The 22,335-nt window shown below is 45.0% G+C and overlaps 1 protein-coding gene across 1 annotated transcript in view; it reads right to left on the bottom strand.

The window, feature by feature from the left end:
- Positions 1 to 19,312, bottom strand: part of znrf3 (zinc and ring finger 3) — a 70,365-nt gene extending 51,053 nt beyond the window's left edge. The window contains 1 exon segment of the mRNA XM_054611497.1: positions 19,106 to 19,312. The gene's annotated coding sequence lies outside the window, so the exon portion shown is untranslated.
- Positions 19,313 to 22,335: the final 3,023 nt, after the last annotated feature.

The following is a 22,335-nucleotide window of genomic DNA, read 5'->3' as shown; positions in this document are numbered from 1 at the left end:
GAAGTCCATTAGTATTTGATAAGGGAGTACGAGATACTGGATCGAGATTCGATAAAACACCAATAAACCTGAAAGCCTGGGGTTCGGGGGCTGAGGGAATGGGATCAAATCTAGCCGAGGGATTTTAAATGGTCAGAACTACTTTCTACTGAAGAAATAGTCCCCTACATATGCAGTTGAAGTCCTAGTCAAATGGAAGCCAAAGCATCTTTAGCCTCTGTACTGTGACGTATTTCAGCGGTGCACACTGCAGATGAACTTGCAAAACACTTGCAGTTTTGCCCACTGATATCCCAAAAACACGTTTCTTCCTTTCTCTTTCCATATTGCCCCTTTAGCTAGAACTACAATCCACAAATGCAAATATTGCATGGATGCATACAATGGTCTCACATGACAGTTGTGGCAAGCTGGTCGCCCAAAGTCTCAGGAGTACAGGAGTGACCAAACATTTGAAACCATTTTACAGAAGAGAAAAGACAGGGATGTAAAAATGCCATGATACTTATTTTTTGGGGGCATATTTCAAGAGATAAAAGACACTTGGTGGAAAATGTCATTTCACTTGGACTTTTAAGAGCCGGATTTGGAAATGTCCAGAGAAATGGGGACAGATCGTTCTTGAAATAAAAATTCATGTGGAGTTTGTGGTTCTGGTGAAAAGGGAACAAAATGGCCTGACTTATCCTGCATGTGTGTGTGTGTGTGTGTGTGTGTGTGTGTGTGTGTGTGTGTGTGTGTGTGTGTGTGTGTGTGTGTGTGTGTGTGTGTGTGTGTGTGTATCCTTTTACAAGTCACCTCAGGGCCACATGGACCGAAGGTCTGGGTGTGGATCCATGTCACCCAGCCATTCAATCCCCCTCATCTCCGACCTCGTCAAAGCCACCCCACAGCCCGGGGACAGGGTCGGTGGATTTCATACATTCCACTGTGGGAGGGGATACGCTTGAGATTCTTCCCCTTAAGTGGTTTTGATTATCAGGATATCGTAAGCAGAAGGAAAGAAGAAACATGTCAAATACCATACCCCAACCAGCATGAAAACAAGTTATTTAGGGGTAGTCGGCGGGAAAACCACCCTGTAAATGTCACCGCAACATCAGTGGCAATTACAGGCAGAGAAAGTGGCATAAACTGGACCGTCATGCCTACGTTACTCCACCCCTTGCAAAGCCTGCACCCCCCAAAAAAAAAAAAAAAAATGCATGTTTGTGCCTTGGGCAACAGAATGTTTCCCTTTCTGCCACAGGAGCAAAATAAATAATCTACATGAGGGCAAGGGGAGAGAAAAAGTGAACTCTTATTGGTGTGGCAATAACCCCATTACCATATAGCGCCCTAAAAAAAAAAAAAAAAAAAAAAAAAGGGTGATTTGTTCTTTTGATCGCCCCCAGAGAGTGTTTATGAAGTCACGGTGGGATCAGCCTGGGCCCAGGGGCAAGGCCAGCCACCAGAATTCCTCCGAAACATTTGTTTAGCAGCAGGCCGAGTGCAGAGCGGGGGCACAAACGCAGTATTGTTCCTCCCGGGTCTCGCTGGTCGCGCTGCCAGAGCTAGGAGCTGACGGGGCCGGGAGAGGGGGGGGGGGGGGGGTTGTGGGGTTGAGGGGGTTTGGGAATAAGCAGACCCTGGGGATAAACCGCCCCCGCCCCACGAAAGGGTTAAACAAGCACTTCCTGCCTTCAGCGTTACCGGGGACGCTTTGAAAAGGTAATGGTCAACTTCTAAAGATCGGGTCATTTCACAGTCGAGAGGGCAGTTCCATCGCTGAGTGGTCAGAGCTTTCCCTCCCCTCTTCTACACTCTTGGACACGTTGTGGTTTATAAATTATACAATCAAAGCCAACAAGTTCCTCCCACATCCATTTCTTTGTATGGGGATATTTGGAAGAGATTTATCTGCCCAAGAGTTCATGACTCTAGTGTTATAAACCCCTAGAGATCCATGTTATTTGATTAGTTTTTTTTTTATTAGAAACAAGGAACCACTTAGCTGGCTGTAACCTCCGGGGCATTTGGCTCCACATCTAAGAGGATTGCAGGTCGCAAGCCCCTTTTCCTGAAAAGGGACAGCCATGGCAAACACTGCCTTTGGAGGGGGAAACCCACCCCCCCCAAAACAACAAGCTGGAAAAACTATGCAAAGTCACCGTAATTCAGACAGGATGTCACAAAAATGGCAACGAGAGCTTTCTCTGGAAGCCAAACGTTTGATGCGCAGGAATTTGCAGAATTGGCAAATTGTGGGACAATAAATAAGTACTACGCAATGTAGCAGAAATCCCCCGTCTCTTTGAGAGCCTCATATTAAAGAAAGCGTGGCTTTGAGCCGATTTATACTGCAGTGTGATTATGCGATTTATTTTTAAAACCCTGTCGGCAGGGGCAGTTACTGTGAGCCTCCACCTCCGTGTTTGTAGTGAACGGCGAGGCATTTGTTGGGCCACACTTTGTCTCTCTGACGGGGCAATACAGACCCCTTTGAACCTCATAATCAGCGTGATGGAAATATTAAAAGGACAGAGGAAGACGAAGGGTCAGGGAAGGTCTGTCTGTCTGTCGCTCCTCGGACCGAAATTTACATACGCCTCACCATGACACCTTGAAGATGAATCCGGAGGAGGATGATGAAAGCTTAAAAAAAAAAAAAAAAAAAATGAGCTTGAAAAAAAAAAAAAAAAAAAAAAAACACAAAAAAAGGACGAATGCATATTCAAATAGCCAGGCAGGTCTGGCCTATTTTTGCATATGAAATTCCATTGCAACTAAGGGTCGGGACCTCTGGGTCCTTAAGGAAAGAATGTGTGACTTGAAATGGGAGACCAGAAGGGGATGCTTGCGTTCCCTGGCCCCCCAGCTGGGAGGACAGCACACGGATCAAAGAGGCTCTGAACCTTCAAAAGGGGCGATGGGGATAAACGTGGAGGCCATGTGAAGGGTCTGGGAGAGCGCCCTGCTCTCCGTGCACCACCACCACCACCACCACCTTCTCCTTGGCACGTTTACAGCTTCTCCGCGTTAATAATTAAAAAAAAAAAACATGAAAAAAGACCATAGCTAGACCTCGGCCGTGAGAGTCCCCCCAGGCCGCGCTGCTAGCATGTCAGAGGGTGAGTCACACAGTCCGGCCGAGCGGCGTTGGTTAGCTCACGTTTGTCTTGGCCGGCTGCTCCGCGTTAGGGCTGAAACGCCCTCCTGTGCTTCAGCTACGTGAGCATGGGACTCCAAGGCAGCATCTGCACGCTACATCTCCGCTAGAGACGAGCTAACGGTGGCCGACGGTCGGGAATCAACGCTTACGTGTCGCCGTTCACGTGTCAGTTTGGACCGTCTGTGCTGAATGAAAGCTTAAAAAAAACCTCAGAAAGATGCAAAGTTCTATTGCGTGTCTATAGAAGCATTGGTCGCTGAACACTTGTTCACTTGTCAAGCTTTTGGAATGCCAAATATTTCATTTTCTGCAAAATAACAAACAGGTCGTGTATTGGCCTTTTCTTCTTTAATATGGTGAATGTGTCCTTGAAACAATAGGCTCATCTAAAACCCAACAAACAATGGGCTAGCTGATGTTCCTTTAGTAAGTTTAGGCAGAAAATCCTGACCCTATAACAATGTCAAAACATCCAAACACCGGTAGGAGATATGGTTGGCGCTGCGGGCCCTTGGCTCCAAGCAGAAACCCGTGTGTCTAAGTGTACCTGGCATGTCACAATAACAAGGGCTGGTCGTAGGCGGAGAACAGAGCGTCTTTTGTAGGGAGAACCAGGACGACCAGCATCCCCTGTCGGGCTTCGGCCCCCTATGCGAGAGCTGAAGTCTCCCGACCTCCAGCACCTCCGTCTGCCAGCCAGCCAGGGCCCAGCCCGGAGAGGCCTGTCATCACTACCACAGAGGCCTCTATTCATCTCCTCAAAGACAAAGCCAAAAGTGTACAGCAGCCATCCAAGGCATCCCAAGCATCCAGATATCGACCAGCGATATCATTTTAGGCTTTTGTGAGCCCCCCCCCCCCTTTGCTTTGGTTTAGCCGTCTTTCCATTCCCTCCATCCCTCCCTGCTCTAAGTCAAGGACCTCACATGCTATGCACATACACAGATGTGCACGCTACCACACATTGGAATGGTTGTTTAACAGTGACCTCATTTTTAAGCATGAAAAGTGATGGTATAGGTTGTGATTGGGTGCAGCAGTAACAGCTGTTTCTTTGAACAACTGGGGTGCGTTCAATGTGAAAACACTCACTGGTTTTGCATTTTTCTGCAATATCTTTCCTCCCATTTTTTTGGAAAACGTTCCTCCCTGAGAAATCTTCGCCCCTATTGATGACTCAGTCCTCCAACCAATGGTGTTGGGACCAAGTACAGTACCAGTCAAAAGGTTAATATTGGACACACCTTCTCATTCAATGGTTTTTCTTTATTATTTCTACATTGTAGATTAATATTGAAGACATCCAAACTATGAAGGAACACATATGGAATTATGTGGTAAACAAACAAATGCTCAACAAACCAGAATATGTTTTATATTTTAGATTCTCCAAAGTAGTTGAATGAGAAGGTGTGTCCAAACTTTTGACCGGTTCTGTAGATCGGACATCCGGTCCCGCCCTCAGGTGAAAATTGCGTACGTAACATTTCTGCCTGCGCTGTTTGACAAGAAAACCACTTGTGCCTCCGTCGTGACTTAAGAACAGAAAACGTAGGCGTTCTAAAATGACAGTGGGGCTCACATTGTCCATGGCTCACATTCATGTCGGACCCTTCCGGTCTGGCCCTCCTCTGGCACATGCTGGGCCCCCTGAACTCGGTGGTGAAATCTCCACCTGCTGATAGCATCAGCTGCCCCACCGCTCCATTCCCCTTTCCCCCCCCCCCCCCCCACACACACACACACACCCCTAACCCCACCCCCTCTTCTCTCGGGCATGTGTGGCGGCCACTGATAAAAGAACTGTAGATAAGAGGAAACACAAGCTGCGATGAGGAACACATTGCCGCCAAGAGAACAGAACAGAACAGCACAGCACAGCACATCAGCCCGGTGGAAAAGGAACAAGAAGGAGAGAGATGGAGGGATGAGGAGGTGGAGGCAGAAAGAGATTATAGGAGAACACTGGGTAGAAGACAAAAATGATATATGTTGTGTATCCGCAGGTTGAAAAGAAAAAGGAGAGAAGAGGAGGTTCTGTCAAACAAAACTGAACAACAATGAATGTGATGAGAGTTCAAGCTTATGCTAAACCGTATATTTCTGAACCCGACCGGCTCCGTGTGCGATTCGGGATGCATGCGGTTAGCTGAAAAAACAAACAAGGAGTTCCTGCAATCAAGTCCGCAGACAAGTACCCATAAACACGGCATGCGAGGTATCTTAAATACATAGCACTGTGTCCATGGAACAATAGCAAGCACCACTGCAGCATCGCAGAGAGGTTGAAAGACTCCTCGTTAGAAATACTCTAAATAAAATAAAACAAAATTTGAATTAAGAAAAAGCAACAAATGCGCAGCAATCACAAACTCCCAGCGACCGACGCCATTCCTCTTTCTCCGTATCCGGTTCAGTTCTCCGGAAAACAAGAGTGAATGTAAATAAAAATCGAAGCTGTTGACGTGGGCCGAGAGTGGAGGGGACAGGTGCCACAATGACCTCCAGAGGGATGTATGCATCCCACAGCGGTGTCCTCTTTCAAGATGGAGACCGGAGGGGACAAACCAGTTGGTCCACACCCACGGGGTGTGAGCACAGCGGCGGGGTCACTCTGCTGCAGCCAGGGAAACACCCGCGGCTTAGGAGACACTTAGCGTTCATTGTCTGGGGATCTTTGGGCAGATATTCGCATTTCTGTCCCTCCCTAAAGACAATATTTCAGTATTGCGTTGACGTATTAAAAAAAAACAAAAAATCTGGTTCTCTCTTAGCTTATTTCTCATCTTTCCTTTTTCTTTCTGGAGATACATTTTAAGCTTTCTCCTCTGCTGGTCTTACTGTAAGTCGTGCTGGATACAAGCAGCATTGGCATGCGTGAAATGTAAACTTATTTATTTATATATATATATGCATAGATACAAAGAATCTATTAGCCTGCATTTGGCCAAGTACGCCCCTCTGCTGGCCCGGCTCCCTCCCATTGGCTCGGAGTCAACGTAAAGTGTCCCGCTAATCCAACAGTTGTCTGGCTACACTGAAAGTCACCTCTGAGTCCAGCTCTAGCACTCGTGTCAGGAATCCACAGGCTCTTTGCCGACCAAGTGGCCGGATATCCTCTGGTTAAAGAGGGCCCTCTAAGCCAGGGCCATGTGTCGGTCCACTGGGGAGGGTGACAACGGGTTAGGGGGTGTACAGGCAGTGCTTAAAAAGGCCTTCAGAGTGACATCAGCATCACTTTGAGCCCACAAAAAAAAAAAAAAAAAAAAAAAAAAAAAAAAAAAAAAAGACGGTGGTGGAGGGAGAGCGCGTCCTGTTCAGGTTCCATAGAAACCAATTCATTTTTTTTGTCCCCCTGCGAACCCTCGGAGACGAACACTGCGCCGGCTAAAAGTCTAGCTGCTCCCACTCTGAGCCCGCGGATCCGTGCATCTGTGAATGGCTTTTGTGTCGCTGCCGGGGCAGAACAAAGTGAGTTCAGGTTACTGCACTCCTCCCGTTATTGGCCCACATTGTCTCTAATTATTCTAGCAAACATTGACACAGCATGTGTGGTCTCACATTTACCCCCCCCCCCCCCCCCCCCTTACCCGCCTCCCCCATGCTTAACAGAGTGAGAGAAGACCGAGCAGAAGAAGAAGAAAAAAAAAAAAAAAAAAAAAGAAAAAAAAAAAAAAAACTTATGAAAGGAATGACGAGACAAAGAAATGTACTTGCATTCACCGTTTTGCGCTTCATTATGATGCAATTATAAGTGAGATTTGCTTTAAGCCGCACTGAGAGGCTTTGTTTGTTTTCAAGCCCCGTGGAGAGAACGCAGTGTATACTCGGGGGGGGGGTGGGGGGGGGGGTTTCCCCTCACCTTTTCTCCCATGCCGCCTCAACTCGTCAGAGAACAAACGCACCATGCCAACTCCAGCTTCTAATACATGCAGCAACGGAGACCGACCGGCGAGGGGGTCGAGTGCAAAGGACGGTGACGTTTTTTTTTTTTTTTTTTTTTTTTTTTTCTCTAGGATCCCAAAACCCCAAAACAGAAAACAGCCACAGCTTTAAAGCTCAATCCCACACTCTAATTTCAATTCTGAAGCTTCCCTCGTTGCCGGGGCGCTTCTAACTCCGGCTTTTGCAAAACAATAATTATGACGAATGTATGCATCAGTAGCTTACCAAATCCTCTGTCCATGAGCTTAGCTTGAGGCAATGCTGCAGAAAAGCTCACCCAAATATGCTACATGTGGTTGCCAGTAGGAAATGGCTCAAAGTCGGGCATGAGGACGGTCTGGTGTGAAATCAAACCAGGGAAAAATATAGAAATGGGCTCAGCAGGCGAGCTTAGGAACTGTAAAATTGTCACTTATCTCTTGTTAGCATTCGGTAGCAGTGCTATAGAAAACATCAGTGGAGTGTGACGCCATTACTGTCAAATTCCCATAAAAGGCCTTTCTGAGCAGATCTATTGACGATTCTTTACTGGAAAACCATTCGAGCAAATGGACTCGTCTGCTAGGAAGGACAGCATTTTCAGTTTCCTTGGATGTCTTCCGATTAGTGAGGGTGGATTTAGATCTTTTTTTAATTTCACACCTCTTCTCTGAGATTTGATAAGATCATTATATTCTGTCACATCAAATGTGATTTACCGATACACTGAAGCTGCCACCAGGATTATCAGACGACTGTACCTGAACAGAAAAGTGTGCACAGAGCTGCCACTTCACCACAAAGCACTTTGAATGAAGGCATGGTGCCGTAAAGTCCTTTCCTGCAACGGTTAGTACGGATGCTTCTGCTAAAACCCATGAGTGAAGATCCAAGCTAAGCTAACATTCTCCTGGCTGTAGCTCCATATTTGACTTCATAGATATCACTCATCTAACTCCCAGCAAGGAAGCATTTCTTTGCATAGTTTACAACACACAGAATTTGTCTTGCACATAGGTGTTTTATTTCCTATTTCATTGTTGGTCATTGATGCTTTTTATATAGATGTATATTTATATATTTACACACACTCCTATTTTTTCTCTACTTGTATACGTAACAGTCCCGTCTATTATTTTCCTATATTAGTCCAGCTTTGTTCTCCCTGGATGTTTTTTCTATTTCTGTGTGAGTACATTGAGAGGGATGCAAAGAAACTGAGTTTACTTCCCTGTATGTGCGTTCATACTTTGCCAATTAAGGTGATTCTGATTAAGAATATATATAGTATATAAATAAATCTATAATATACAAAATTCAGTTCCTCCTGCATCTGTTATGCATTCTGAGAACGATGCTTCCAACCGACTGGTGAGGCCACCATCCAAATCTTAGAGCCGCATCTCAGGGATGTGTTTACTCCGAGATGCCTGCGGGATGCATGTCACCCCGGGGGTGACAATTTGACTTTGTCACATGCCTGTGGGATGCAGACAGAATAGCAAAGGGCTGTATTGGCCAGTCTTTTTCTGTCACTCCCATCATCTCCCACTCGATCTCTCCTTTCGCTCAAAAAAGCCTTCGGAGAAAACTAGATTCCTTGACATGTCCGAGGACAAGTTATCATTAGCGAGACAAGTGTGTTTGGACAAACTGCACAGAAGCAAGCCTCCGTCATGGCCAAGCAAAGAATAGTCAACAGCTCAATAAAAAAAAAGAGCAGCTTTCACTGAGATATATATAACAGAAGGATGAATCTGGATGACTAGAGGAAGACGGGTGAGATTGAGAAGACGCAGTGGCAATAATAACGACGTGTTCCATCTCGCCGGACAAAAACGAGTTTTTTTTCTCACTTTCAAAAAACCTTGATATTATTTTTCCTGACAGCAACATGCCGGGGCAATGAAGGGTGAACAGATAGATAGCAAGAAGACACAGCTGGCCAGGAGTTAGTGCCCCGACCTTTTCGTATAATCAGGTTCACATTGAGCCGGGGGGTTTGAGGGGTGGGGGTTGGTAAGGTATCAGCCAGGACTACAGGAGTGCAGACACGATTTGCATGACGGAGAATGTCAAATCCATTAACCGCATTGACCGCAGTGTTCCAAGATATTGTCTAGACACATCTACACCATTTACAGAGAGCTACTGTTAATGGCGTATTGCACGAATGGAAAAGCCTCGGTGTGTTCTTTCAAAACATATATATCTTTATTTAAATCGACAGATCTGTAAAACTAACTAACAAAGAGTGACACAAAAGCACCACTTTTAGTCTGTTTGCCAGAGATGTGCTGTCAAGCTTTTGGGGGAAAATAAGTCATTTGGCACGAAAACGCAAGAAATCTTAGTCGACTAAAACCAAACAACCGATAAGTCGACAAATCCACTAAGAGCATGCAGCCGTAAAAAGAAAGTCCATATTCAAAGTTGTAAAGAATACCAGTAAATACATCCAGAATCACAGCTTTCCTTCATTGGTTTCCGGTGCTGATTTTGTACAGTTTCCCCCAGCATTTTGTTACATTTCTGTAGCTGGAAGGTTTATCGCCTTTTCTTCACCTATAGCACAAATATTCAACTGCAGTTGTCCTCTCAAACAGCAGCACTTGAGAGTCGAGTTCACCTGCAAACTGACACTGAAATGGAGGCAATGTGATCGGTAATTCGGACCTGATGCACAATATCAGTGTAGTGGACTAAACTGAAACGATTCATTGAAAAACAAGAAGCAGAAAAGATGAACTGATGAAGCAAAGAGTTCTTATTTGCAGCCCCACATGGGAGCTTAACTCAGGACGGTCCTGTGATAGTCATGAACTGCTACACTCTGCACGCTGGAAACAAGGAGCTCTCCTCTTTACAACCCGGCAACAAAGGCTTTGTGCTGTGAGCCTGACTTCCGAGTCGGACCCAGGATGCACCAGTTAAAAGGCCGACCTCCGCGTGAACCCGGCATAACTAAAATAAAAATAAAAAAGTGCAGCTGTTTACTGCTATTTTAACATCAAAGGGACGTGCAATCACAAAACAAGGGCGAGGAGGGGAGGACTTCAGTCGGAGGCATGCAAATAACCTTTGGCAAAGTGAAATCAACAACGGTGAATTATCGCCGTGTGCTCTCAGCGAGGGAGATTCCTTTCTGCAGTGTGTGTGTGTGTGTGTGTGTGTGTGTGTGTGTGTGTGTGTGTGTGTGTGTGTGTGTGTGTGTGAGAGAGCCTCTCAACTGTCATGAGAGCTGTCAATGAGTTATCAGCTTGATGATCATGGGGGCATTTTGAAAGAATCTGTGGTCGTGCTTGGTTTAAAAGGCATTACAGGGGAGGTACATGCCACAAACACACAAACACACACACAGAGAGACACACACACACACACACACACACACACACACACACACACACAAGCCCTGTATAAACTTTACAAAGACCAGCGTCAACTCTGTTCCACCTGTTGTGTACTTTAGGAAACGCCCAGTGGATTAACCTATCCGCTGAAATCAGATTTTCAAAAAAAATAAATGTTCCCCGTTCCTCGTCCCCCTTCTAACAGGACTCCCTGCACCAGCAGAGCGTCAGGAGGTGACACAACACCTTTCCCGCCGTGCTTGTGCAAAGGAAACACCTCCACCTTTTTGTTTGTATGGGAGCGGATTTTGCTCGAAGGTCTTCAAATTACATCATCGTTCAGTTTCGCAGCGCCGCATATCAGGGGCCGGCATTGCTCAGAGAGGCCTTTGAAGAGTTTGGCAGAGCTCTCTCTCATATCTCTCTCTCTCTCTCTCCTTCCCTCCTCCCCTCCCCCCCAGCACTCTGCCTTTGATGTGAGCGCGTGGAGCTGCGCCGAGCGTCGCGGCCTCGCCTGATCCTATCTGCTCCGCCGGCACATTCATGTGGTTTACACCCGCAGCACGACTAACCGGCAGCTATTCACCCCGACCCTGCAGGCCCCTCCCTGATCGGGGGGGATGGACAGCAGGAATTGTGGAGGCTTTATCAAAAAAAAAAAAAAAAAAAAAAAAAAAAAAAAAAAAAAAAAAAAAAAAAAAAAAAAAAAAGCCCAGCGCTGCACTACAGAGATTATATTGGCATGGTATGTTTGTGAGAGTACGATATTTGTAGATCCGTGAAAGGAAAAAGCCGCACCTGATCCTTTGGGGTTTGTGGAGTTCTCTTGAATCAGAACGCGTTGGCGAAGGTCTCACTCTTACAACTACAAACACAGCCGACTTATCTCAGCACAAAAACGAGCTATACTTTAAAATAAATATTCAACTTTGAGCATAAATAAATAAATAAATAAAAGATAGTAAAATAGAGAACCCTGTGCCCCAAATATCTTCAGTATACCCATGAAACAAGGACGACATAAAAAGAAAGCCAATCTTTCATTTCAGAAATCTAGGGCGCATCTTCAGCAACAGGAAGAGGAGGAGGAGGAGAAGGAGGAGGAGGAGGTGCAGTGATGTATCTTCACTGTGGAGCGAGAGGTAATGCAGCTCTCTATGAGGGGGGGGAGAAAGACAAAAACATTGGGAGACAACCCAGCTCGTCCTCAACTGACCAAGCAAATCCAATCCATCATACCTCTGGCCCCATTGTGTTAGGGCCTGGATCGTCCTCATTACTGGAACAACCACCTGCACACACACACACACACACAGAGGTAATCTCTAGAAACCGCGGCAAGAGGAGAGCGTTGTGGCAGAGATGAACACGATGGGGTCGGGGCTTCCACCTGGAACGGATTTGTCCCCGTCTGGCAACCCCTGTACACGACCTTTGCCACGGTTGTGTTGGAATCCATTAAAGGAAACAACAACAAAAAAAAATGAAAAATGGCGAGTTTTCTGACAGGAGAACATCAGGAGAACCCTCACAACGTTAACGTGATGCACTAGGCCGAGGGCGATCATGAGCACACACCCCAGTAATGGCTTCCTTGAACAATGATCAGAGAAATCGCAACCGTGCGCTTAAAACATATTAGTATGAATCAAAAATGACAAGAGGGCAGGATCTTCTTCCATTAAAAGCAACATTATTTTGCTTTGGCGGCACATGAGGCTGATAATTATGTAATGATGTACACAAAAAAAAAAAAAAAAAAAAAAAAAAAAAAAAAAAAAAAAGGACTTTGACCCCTGTCTTCTTGAACTTGAGAGAGTGGGACGGCTCTGCGATAAGACTTCTCTGTTCATGAAAACAAACGCGAGTAGCAAGAGGACTGAGTATATTAAGAGGTAGGAGGAGGAGAAGGAGGCAGATGGAGTGTATCGCTCCGAGTGAAATGGACTCCCAGGGCAGCTACCTTCCAGAGTCTATTGGCTAAAAAAAAAAAAAAAAAAAAAAAAAAAAAAAAAAAGAGAGAGAGAGTACAACAAAAGGAGAGGCAGGCGTTGTGGCCTTCCACGGTTAGTCAGCACATTCCTGCCCGACAACAAAGCACGCCTCTGCCTGGATGAGCCGCTGTGAGCATTGTCATTTCATAACCCTCGACCTCTTCGCTCCTTTTGTTTTGCAGACCCTCTGTGTCAGTGGATAAAAATATGGGCCGAGGGGATGGACCGGGCCTTTCAGCTCGGTTTCATCAAACGCAGACACACCAGGGGCTTTTTCAGAAAGCAAAGAAAACACAAAACCAAAAAAAAACACACTCCTTCATCTTTGATTCGTTACAATCGGGTGTCAATAATGACCAGATTTTTTTTTACCTGTCAAAGTGTGACGTTCTATTATGTCGCATTTCCCTGCACTCATCATAGAAAGAAAAAATAAAAACACACAGCCTCAGGGCGAAGCTGAATGTTGGCTGGACCAACACAAGACGTTCATACAAATGAGCTCCAACACATAATCAATAGCAGATCAGGAGGAGAGAGCGTCGTGGGGGGAAAAGGGTTTCCCCTGGGAGAGGCTTGGTCGGCGGAGAGGAAGCAGCAGCGAGCACCAGCGCTGACTGCTAATGTCCCTGGAACATCAAAGATCAGCTCAGCCAGACAGCCCAGTGGAAACTAACATACAGCTACTGGGGCCACCAGTACCAACACGCACTTGTTCCAGGTGGAGCTGTGCACCGAGCGGGGAATTGGAAGCTCGGAAGAGAAAGAGGAGGGGAGACGACGAAGAGTAAGAGCCGTTTCACACCAAGCACGGATTTTTGTCCCAACAATATAAAAAAAATATATATAAAACCTGCAAAACATTCGTGCCTCCATTTAGGGAATATCCAGAACCAGGCTAGCAAAACAGCTAGCATTGGCATCATGTTTAAGGTCCTATCTGTTTATGTACAGTGTAGCTAACGTTAGCCCCTTGCACATGCTGTCTGGATACGTGTTTTGGTTTTGTGTTGAGTGGATTCATTGGGACCTGTTCACAAAAGATGTATAGATAAAGTTTACAGCCAACCGCTGGTTAGTTAGCTTAGCCCAAAAACTGTAAACCATTGAAATGAGGAGCTGGTGTGCACAGTCGTAGAGCATATTTTTCGCACCGCATCTTCGCATTAAATGCTGGTTAAAAACAGCATTTACAAGAACCCGGCACAGGCAAAGGAAAACAGGAGCAGCTGATTTAAGAGCTGGTGGGGCCGATTAAAAGAAGTCTGGATAAGTACTTAGAGGTCCAACCGACAGTTAGGTATTTTAAAATCGACATACACCTGCTCCTGCAAGCATCTAGTGGCTTCAGTTTCAAGTAGCATTAGCTTACATTTTCAGGATTTTACAAATCCACTGGGAGATAGTGATGGAATTATAGCTGAATTAGTCAATTTACACAAACCAAACTCCTGTTTCAATATCACTGTTAGTTCTATATTTTAGGTTTTTGCAACTGTCGTTCGACATATTAAGCATTTTGAAGAGGTTACCTTAGTCTGGCATTATAGGATGCATGACAAATATTGGCTGCACCAAAAAAAAGAGCAGACTGGTGGTGAGTGTGTGTGTGTGCGTGGGTGGGTGGCGGCGGGGTGGGGGGGGGGGGGTGTTAAGCAAGAGAAAGAGAAAAACAGTTTAGTCTGTTCTATTCCGAAAAAGGGGAGAAACGAAGCCTCAAATTACTTTGGCTGGGACATGAAAGTGAAACAGGGTGGCGGTTAAGAGACGATAGCACTTAAAATACAGCTGCGACCGCCAAGCCAATAAATGGAAAAAAGTAGGGAGCAGCACTTTTAACCTTTTAAACCAAGCGTTTGTGTACTGCTACTGTTGCTTCGGCGCTGGGAGTGGCCCCGTCGCTGGCACCTCCCGTCTGGGCCCGGCCCATTATGGCCTCTTGGGGTTTCCAGCCTGTGGTGAGAAAGCGCGCTGGATGCCTTAAACCACTAAAGCTCTCATTATAGTCTAAATTCAGAGCGACACAACTCTTGCCAGCTCCAAGGTAGGAGCTCCAGTATTTAGGCTCATCGTTGTCTTAGCTCACAACCGCCACTTTCCCCCTGAACATCCAGTCTGAAAAAAAACAAAAAAACAGCCACTTTCAGAGAACCGCATCGAGATGTCCCCCCCCACCTATAGTTACTGGCACTTCATGTGCATGGAGATGAAGTTCAAAGGTGAAACAGCTAAAAGGGTGTTGGGGAAACTGTAGCCTCTTCTTCCTGACGCTGGAGTCAAGGAGGGCCGTCCCACGTCTCTTTCTGAGAGGAAGTAGGCAAAAGCCACATTTTTTCCCCTCCGGTTCTGGCCGACGACACTATGAATTCCAGCTGGTCCGCTCGGTGCCCTGTGCCACGTCCCTGCTGCCGCTCCTCACTCACATGCTGACAGCACGGGGCCCCGCTGGAAATCAGAGGCAGATGTGCGCTCACGCAGTGCATCGCGACTCATCTCGCTACAGGAAACGCGATTTCGGCGTCGGAGGAGGAGGAGGAGACAATAGAGAATGATGAGCAGCAGATGGCGTTTTCCCCAGCTAGCATCCGATGTCTATTTAACAGGAGAGCTGTGTGAGAGCGCGGTCGACAATGATGGGGAACGGGAAAAACATGGTGGCCTTCATTGTGAAGTAGATTACATCCAGAAGCTGAGAGCTTTCACTATCATCTGGCCGTTTGGGGGTCAGATACCTGGGTGGCTCAATCTGGGGACGATTTGGTCGCACCATCATTTGAAACTCTTCCGCCAAAACCATAGCTAGTATGTGGAAAAAGATATAGCAAGACAACTATACTGACATAACCAAGCTCAGTTGAGAAGGTTTGTGGTTTGATCAGGTCTTCGCAGGGTGCTTGAGCAAGATACTGAACCCCAATTTGCTCCTGAAGGCGGTGTGTAAATGCGCATTTGTTTAGATCCTGATGGCGCAGGTGGCCCCATGCCTTGGCCATCAGTGACTACGTTTACATGCACCAAATTATTATTATTAATAAGCAGTTTACATGGCTACTGAAAATGAATATCCCACTATTTTCCCCCTTACATGCAGCCGTGTATATTCCAATTAACGTAAAACGCCCCAATGACGCCCTGATGTGTTCGTTCCGTTGCGATATTTGTGCAAATCCCAAAAACCTGTTGATATCCCAGTCCTTCACAATGCTTAAAAGGTAGGCATGTTTCTCCTTCTGACCAGAAATGAGGGCTTTTCCTTTTTCGGCATGCATCCATACTCCAGCTTTGCAAACTGTTGGCTTGTTGGTTCGTGTTCAACGCACAGAGCCGGCTCATTAACAGGAAAGAGGCGGTGTGTCGCAAAGTGCCGTAAAAACCCATATTGAGCCGTTTACATGTCCAAAGATTGCTCCCAAAACCCGGATAATACCATCACTAACCAACACAACCTAATCGCAAAATGCCACATTTGTAAAAAGACCTAATTCAGATTATCCAAACAAACATGATGCTTAACATGAGCCAAAGCAAATTCGGGAAAAATTGTCATATTTGGAATAATAGTATGCAAGTAAAGTAACTGTATGAATGTGTGTGTGTGTGAATGTTGATATGCAGTGCACAGTGGTAGAAGAGTAGAGAAAAAAGGTGTTACATAAATGCCAGTCCATTTACAAATCTTCAGTCCATTTCCTCAACAATGCTATTATTTTCCTTCTCTTGACTTTGCCGGGCCATTTTCATTCAAGCGCTCTAATCAGGAAGTGTTTTAATCTGGTGAAAACAATTAACTACCTGGCAGGACGGACAACCTGCAGTACTCTGGTCACACACGCGCACACACACACACAACACACACACACACACTCCTTGACAGAGTGATTTAAGGAGACATTGATTACTTTGCTATTACAGATTGAACTGGAGCAATCAGGAAACTGGGCTTGGGAAGCCTGGGGTTTGGCACTACTGCAAGATCTGCGTTGTCATGCTTCAACACCCCCCTCCTCCTCCTCCTCCTCCTCCTTAGAGCAGACTGAGAAACAAATTAACTTAATTTATTATTTTTGGCCCCCCTGGCAGCGGTTGCCACTTTTTCGCACTCTTCGGGGCAGAGCGGAGCGCGTGTTAGCTTTAGGGAATTAGCGACGGCGAGGTTGAACAGCGGTGATCGTGGTCGGGTCTTTGCTCAGGAACGTTGCCAACCAGCGAGGAGGAGCCCCCCCCTTCTCCTTCCCCTTTCCCCTGCATTTGAACCCATACCTGCTGAGGTCTGGCCACTACTGTGCACACAAGGTAACGCAAACCCCCTCGGGGCTCTGTTCAAACAGCAGTAAGAGAGGACTCCAAGGCCCCATAAACCTCAGGCAGACCAAGTCAAGCGCCCCCATTCAGCGCACACAAGAAGGCGCAAAAACAAAAAAAAAGTCGACAAGTGCAATGGTTGTGGGGGTCGCTGCGGACAACTAGAGGCACAGGGGCCTAAATATTTGTGTTCAACCCGATTCCAGTGTAAAACTATATCCGTTACAACACCGCAGCAATTTCCCAACACGTTCCTGCAATGTTATTTCACAAGTATCGAATTTGCAGGAGGGGAATTTGATCCGGGTTTCAAAATTATACTCTCACAAGTCATCCGGTTGTCATCATCCATTGTCAGTTTCAACTTTCATAAATCTTTGGTAGAATATATGTTGTAAGAAATTCAAGACGCTGCGCCGCCGCCGGACAAACTGCCCCTCATTATAGCCTGACAAAATATAAGCTGCCTCTAAGTGGTCAGACGCCATGTTAGCAAAGAAAGCAAACCCAAATAGATGTGGTTGTCGATGTAAAGCCGAGGTCCGAGCGTTTCTGTGCGGTTGCCGAGTGGCGCCGGATGGCCATCGCTGCGTCTAAACAGGGGCCCTCCTTTTGATCGCCTTTCTTTCTAAGTAAGAGTCAGCATTTCGAGGAATACAACAAAAATGCATACGTGCTCTGCAAAGATTGCCGCCGTGTAGTTGGATGCAGACGTTCGGAGGGCGGATGCGGCTGGGTGTGTTGATTCGGTACCAGCTCATACCAAAATGACGCTTGGTGACGTGCTGCACAGTCGAGGTTTGTTGGGACGCAGCCCATCGGACCACACTTGGCACAAAATGGTGAACTTGATTAAACTCAAATGTGTATTTGCAGCATTTAAAAACACTCCCCTCCCCTCCCCTCCCTCTCTCTCTCTCTCTCACAACGGGCCTCCCACCACAGACCAGTGATCTCATGGCGCTCAATAGTTTCTTCAGTCTGAGGTCACACACTTCAGCAGCTACTTGCTTCTATACATGACAAATGAAAAAACAACTCATCTCTGCGGTTCACGTAAAAAAAAAACCTTCACAGTGAAGCGGCGTCCAATCAGTCGCAAGGGACTGGACCTGTTGGCTCAACTATCAAATATTCATCCAAATAAATCGCATTTTGGATTTGTATGAATGCATCCGAGCACGCTAAGATAAAACATCAAACGGTGGCCATGCAAACTCTCGCTTGACAGTCAAGAGGCTTCCGATCGACCATCACAAACAAACCCAGGATATGTCCAAGGTCATTAAAAAAAAAAGAAACTTTAAAAATCACTGGCACATGACTTAACCCCCCCCCCAAAAAAAACTCTTTGCTGCCAAGCAGATTAAAAAGGAAGAATTATAAAAACTTCAAATAAACACTTGGCTCTGAGAAGGGGGAGGAGGGAGCAGGAGGGGAGAAAAGCTTCATATTTTAGTGACTTCCACTGGATCAAAGCCGGGGGAGGTTGATCCAAGCATAACCAGCTCCAGCCAAGTGCACTTGTCATGTTCATGGGGTGGGGGGGGGGTAGATGAAAACATGGGGGAGGATTCCACCATGATGAGAACTTAACAAAGTCAAATCTGCTTTATAAATCCTCATAAAAAGACTGAAACCACAGCCATGCAGCTCCCTCAGAAGGGGCCGTGTGGGTGACGGCTACACAGTAACAGGGTTCGGTTCCACGCTGGGACGGTCAATGAAAACAAACATGTTCCACTATGAGCACCAACAAGTACACACAGGGCAGGAACCCGGAGAAACAGCCCAACAAACACGCACAAAAAGTTTGTTTGTGAAACTCTCTTTTAAAAAAAGAAAAAGTTTACAAAAACTTTTTCTTTTTTCTTCTTCCCCCCACTTCCTTCCTCATTTCCTTCCTTCCTGGAGCAGTTGATACTTGTGTAGCCAGCGTGCGTGTCCCGGGGATGAAGGGGGTAAATTGATTGGTACAAAGTGTCGCTCCAGACGTCAACAACATAACCTGCGAGAGCATGTTCCTCCTGTGGATGAATTCCACAAGATAGGAGCCATCTTGTGACCGCACAGCTTTTTGCAAGCCCAGTGCCATCCTCACACACATACCCACATATACACATATATATATACTTATATATATATATACACAACTTATGTCAACCCTTCCTAATTTGGCCCCTGTGGAAAAAGTTTTAAGAAGCGCAGTTTGGTGCATATCCACCCCGCGTCCCGGTGCTGTTTCTCGGCACTGCTGCTCTCCAATCTCCCCCTCTTTTTCTCTCTCTCTCTTTCTTTCTTTCTTTCTTTCTCTCCCGTACACACACAGAAAAAGAGAGAGAGAGAGAATAAAAAAAAAAAAAAAAAAAACTCTTTGCACGTACTTGAACGATCTCCCCCTCCGCGCTGATAGTGGCTCCAGCCTTGGAGAACCGTCCCTGCAAGCCGGTGGTGTACGTGGTATAATCTCCATTGGGACTGGACTCGAACAGCACCACCTCCACAAAGGCGGTATCCTTGGCCGAGCCGAGGGAAGCGGCGACCGCGAGGATTACCAGGACCACCGAGGAGGCACCGGGGACGCGTACCGAGCCTCTCCGTGGTGAAGTCATCATCTTGCCGGCTGGATGTGCGCCGATCGGGACATACTTTCACACGGATGAACGGGTCGGCCGAGGTGTGATGCGTTCCCAAAACAATATAATATATATATATATATTATGCAATAAAAAAAAAAAAGCTGCGCCTGGCTGAAGTGTTTATTTCACCACTGCGAGGTTGTCAATTACATTGCCTGCAAAACGCGCTCTGCCGTCCTCTCTCTCTCTCTCCCTTTCTTTCTCACCCCTCCTCCTCCTCCTCTACAAAGCGGATCTCCTTTGATCTCCAAACACGTGATTTTTCTTTTTTTTTTCTTTTTTTTAGTTTTTTTTTCTCCCTCTCCCAAAAGGGTTTATATCCCCACCCACAGATCCTTTCTGACCCTCTCTCCGTGCTGCCAGCATTCAAGTTAAGGACGCGCCGCCGCTGCGCGTAAAGCAGGAGGGTTATTGGGGGTTATTTTTTTAATAAATCTTAAAGTTGTGCGTTAGACTTTGAGGTGATTTATTTTGGTTTGCTCGATTATGAAGTCGAAGACACATTTTTTTCCACAGAGTTTGAAAAGCTCTTGGCTGGCCGTGCCACCTTAACACAAACACTACCCTCTGCAGGACGCTGCCTGGTTTAACCGGCTAATTTCTCAATCTGATTCAGATTTGCTATAATTGATTGGAAAAACATCAATGAAAAAAATGAAATATATATCATGTGATTATAATTTGTATGTAAATATGTATGATTATGATTTCATTTTTGATTTATTTTTTCATTTATATTATAACTTTGATATAAAACATATATCAAAGTTTTATATATATAAAACTTTATATAGGTATGATTTTTTTTTTTAAAGACAAAAATATGATCTATCGGTGAGCAAATCTGAATCAGATTGAAAAATATATGTTTGTAAAATACCAAAATATTAGTTTTTTTTTTTTTATTGGAAAATACAATATTCCTAACATGTGCCCTTCTTTTTCTTCTTTTTCTCAAATATTATACTTATAATTGTCATTATATAACTTATTTGTCTCTGTTTCGTTTCATTGTACGGTTATTTTCAAAAAATATATATGCAATTATCATCTGCATCATCTTGCAATATTAATACAAGACAATAAGTACTAATCTATCTATCTATCTATCTATCTATCTATCTATCTATCTATCCATCTATCTATCTATCCATCTATCTATCTATCTATCTATCTATCTATCTATCTATCTATCTATCTATCTATCTGTTTTGATCATCTTCATTTCTCTTCCAATGTGCTAATCAGTCATGAGCTGATGTATTGCACATGAATTAAAGGCATTCCACTTGCACATATAATTGTTCACCAGTCTTTAAACGTAGATGGATCTCCAATTAACTGTCTCCCTTTGATCTTCAAAAGCAGTTGTCGTCAAAACCGGCCTGACAAGCTAATCATAGATAATCTCAGGCATTTTACCAACCACTAAATGTTTAAATGTAATTTGACATAATTTCTATTTGCAGGATGTCAAATTAGTAAATGGATGGGAAAAAAAGAATTGTTATAATAGCGAGCGAATTTATGATTCATCGTGCATTTATTGATAAATATTTGTTTCACGCTCTGCTCTTTAAAATATGCGGGCGCGTCCTGCATTTCTCCTTCAAACAAGCTGTTGCTGTTATTTACTGCAGGAGAAGACAATTATTTCTCAGTCAGTCTCTGTTCAGCATAAAGAGTCTATTGTGAAAACTTCCATGCTGACCAGCTCCTGAAGAACATCTTCTGCCTGGTGCCTTTTCTTTCAGTGCGTCAGACTGTTCATTATGTGTCATTATGTCTGTTCATCATGTGCAAATAAGAACACTGGGTCTTGAAAGGACAATGCAAGAATAGATACACACACACACACACACACACACACACACACACACACACACACACACACACACACACACACACACACACACACGCTATCTTTGCATTCATACAATGGAAGATGATTTGAATCTTTGTGTGACTGAACAATTCATGAAAAGAGCTCGCAGTGCCATGCAAATGATGGTGATACTGTACGAGCATTGTTCTGTCTTTAATGTAGGTTTACAAGGCTTTAAGATGACAGTATTATCTCTCATTTTACATAAACTTAAACTGGCCTGTTTTGTTTTTTTCCTGCAAGATTTGTTACAAAAGAATATAACCACTCTGGAAACAGCCTGTTTCCAATGATTCGACAGGCAGTGTGCTTATGAAAACCAACTGTGAGGACTAAGAATGCAGCCGCCTCTGGAAGAAAAGCGCGATGGTCAACATGTGTTCGGACTCAAACTGAAAGAAAAAAGGGTTTTTAGAGCGCCTCAGGAGTTATAATAATTTACAGATCACATTGAACATCACTGGGTTTCATTAATCCTGATCCACACCACATGTCCCATATCTGTCCTGTGACAATTAACACTTTGTTTTTCTGTTTCTCTCACACACGCCTGAAATGCAGCTACACATCACAGCTATACATCACGGCTCTGAATGAATAGATACGCAAACGATTGGACTTTAAAAGGCCGAACGCCTGAGAGCTTAATGACGACATTAAATTAGATTTGCAGCTTGCTAATGGGCCACAAAATGCATTAAGGCAACAGGTTATAGTGATCCAATTACTCACAGAGGCCCTTGTTCCTTTTTTTACAGCAAGTCTGCCCTCTGCTGGTTGCTTCTTTTTCAATCCATGAGAGAATTTCAAAAGGGGCAACTGCACTTTCGTAGTTTCCTTGAACTTCAAATGGCTTGCTTCCCAGATTATTTAAAGGGAGTATTGTGACTGTTTGGAGACCGTTTGTCCTTTTAAAGGAGACATATCACGCTCATTTTCAGGTTTGTATTTGTATTTGGAGTTTCTGTTTGAACATGTTTACATGCTTTAATGTTCAATAAATCTCTTTATTTTTCTCATACTGTCTGTCTGAAGATACCCTTGCTCACCTTCTGTCTGAAACGCTCCGTTTTAAGCCTGTTTCAACGGA

The sequence above is a fragment of the Anoplopoma fimbria genome, chromosome 13 (genome assembly GCF_027596085.1).
Source record: "Anoplopoma fimbria isolate UVic2021 breed Golden Eagle Sablefish chromosome 13, Afim_UVic_2022, whole genome shotgun sequence".
NCBI classification, from domain to species: domain Eukaryota; kingdom Metazoa; phylum Chordata; class Actinopteri; order Perciformes; family Anoplopomatidae; genus Anoplopoma; species Anoplopoma fimbria.
Note: the sequence above shows the minus strand (reverse complement) of the source record. Positions and strands in the feature narration are given on the sequence as shown.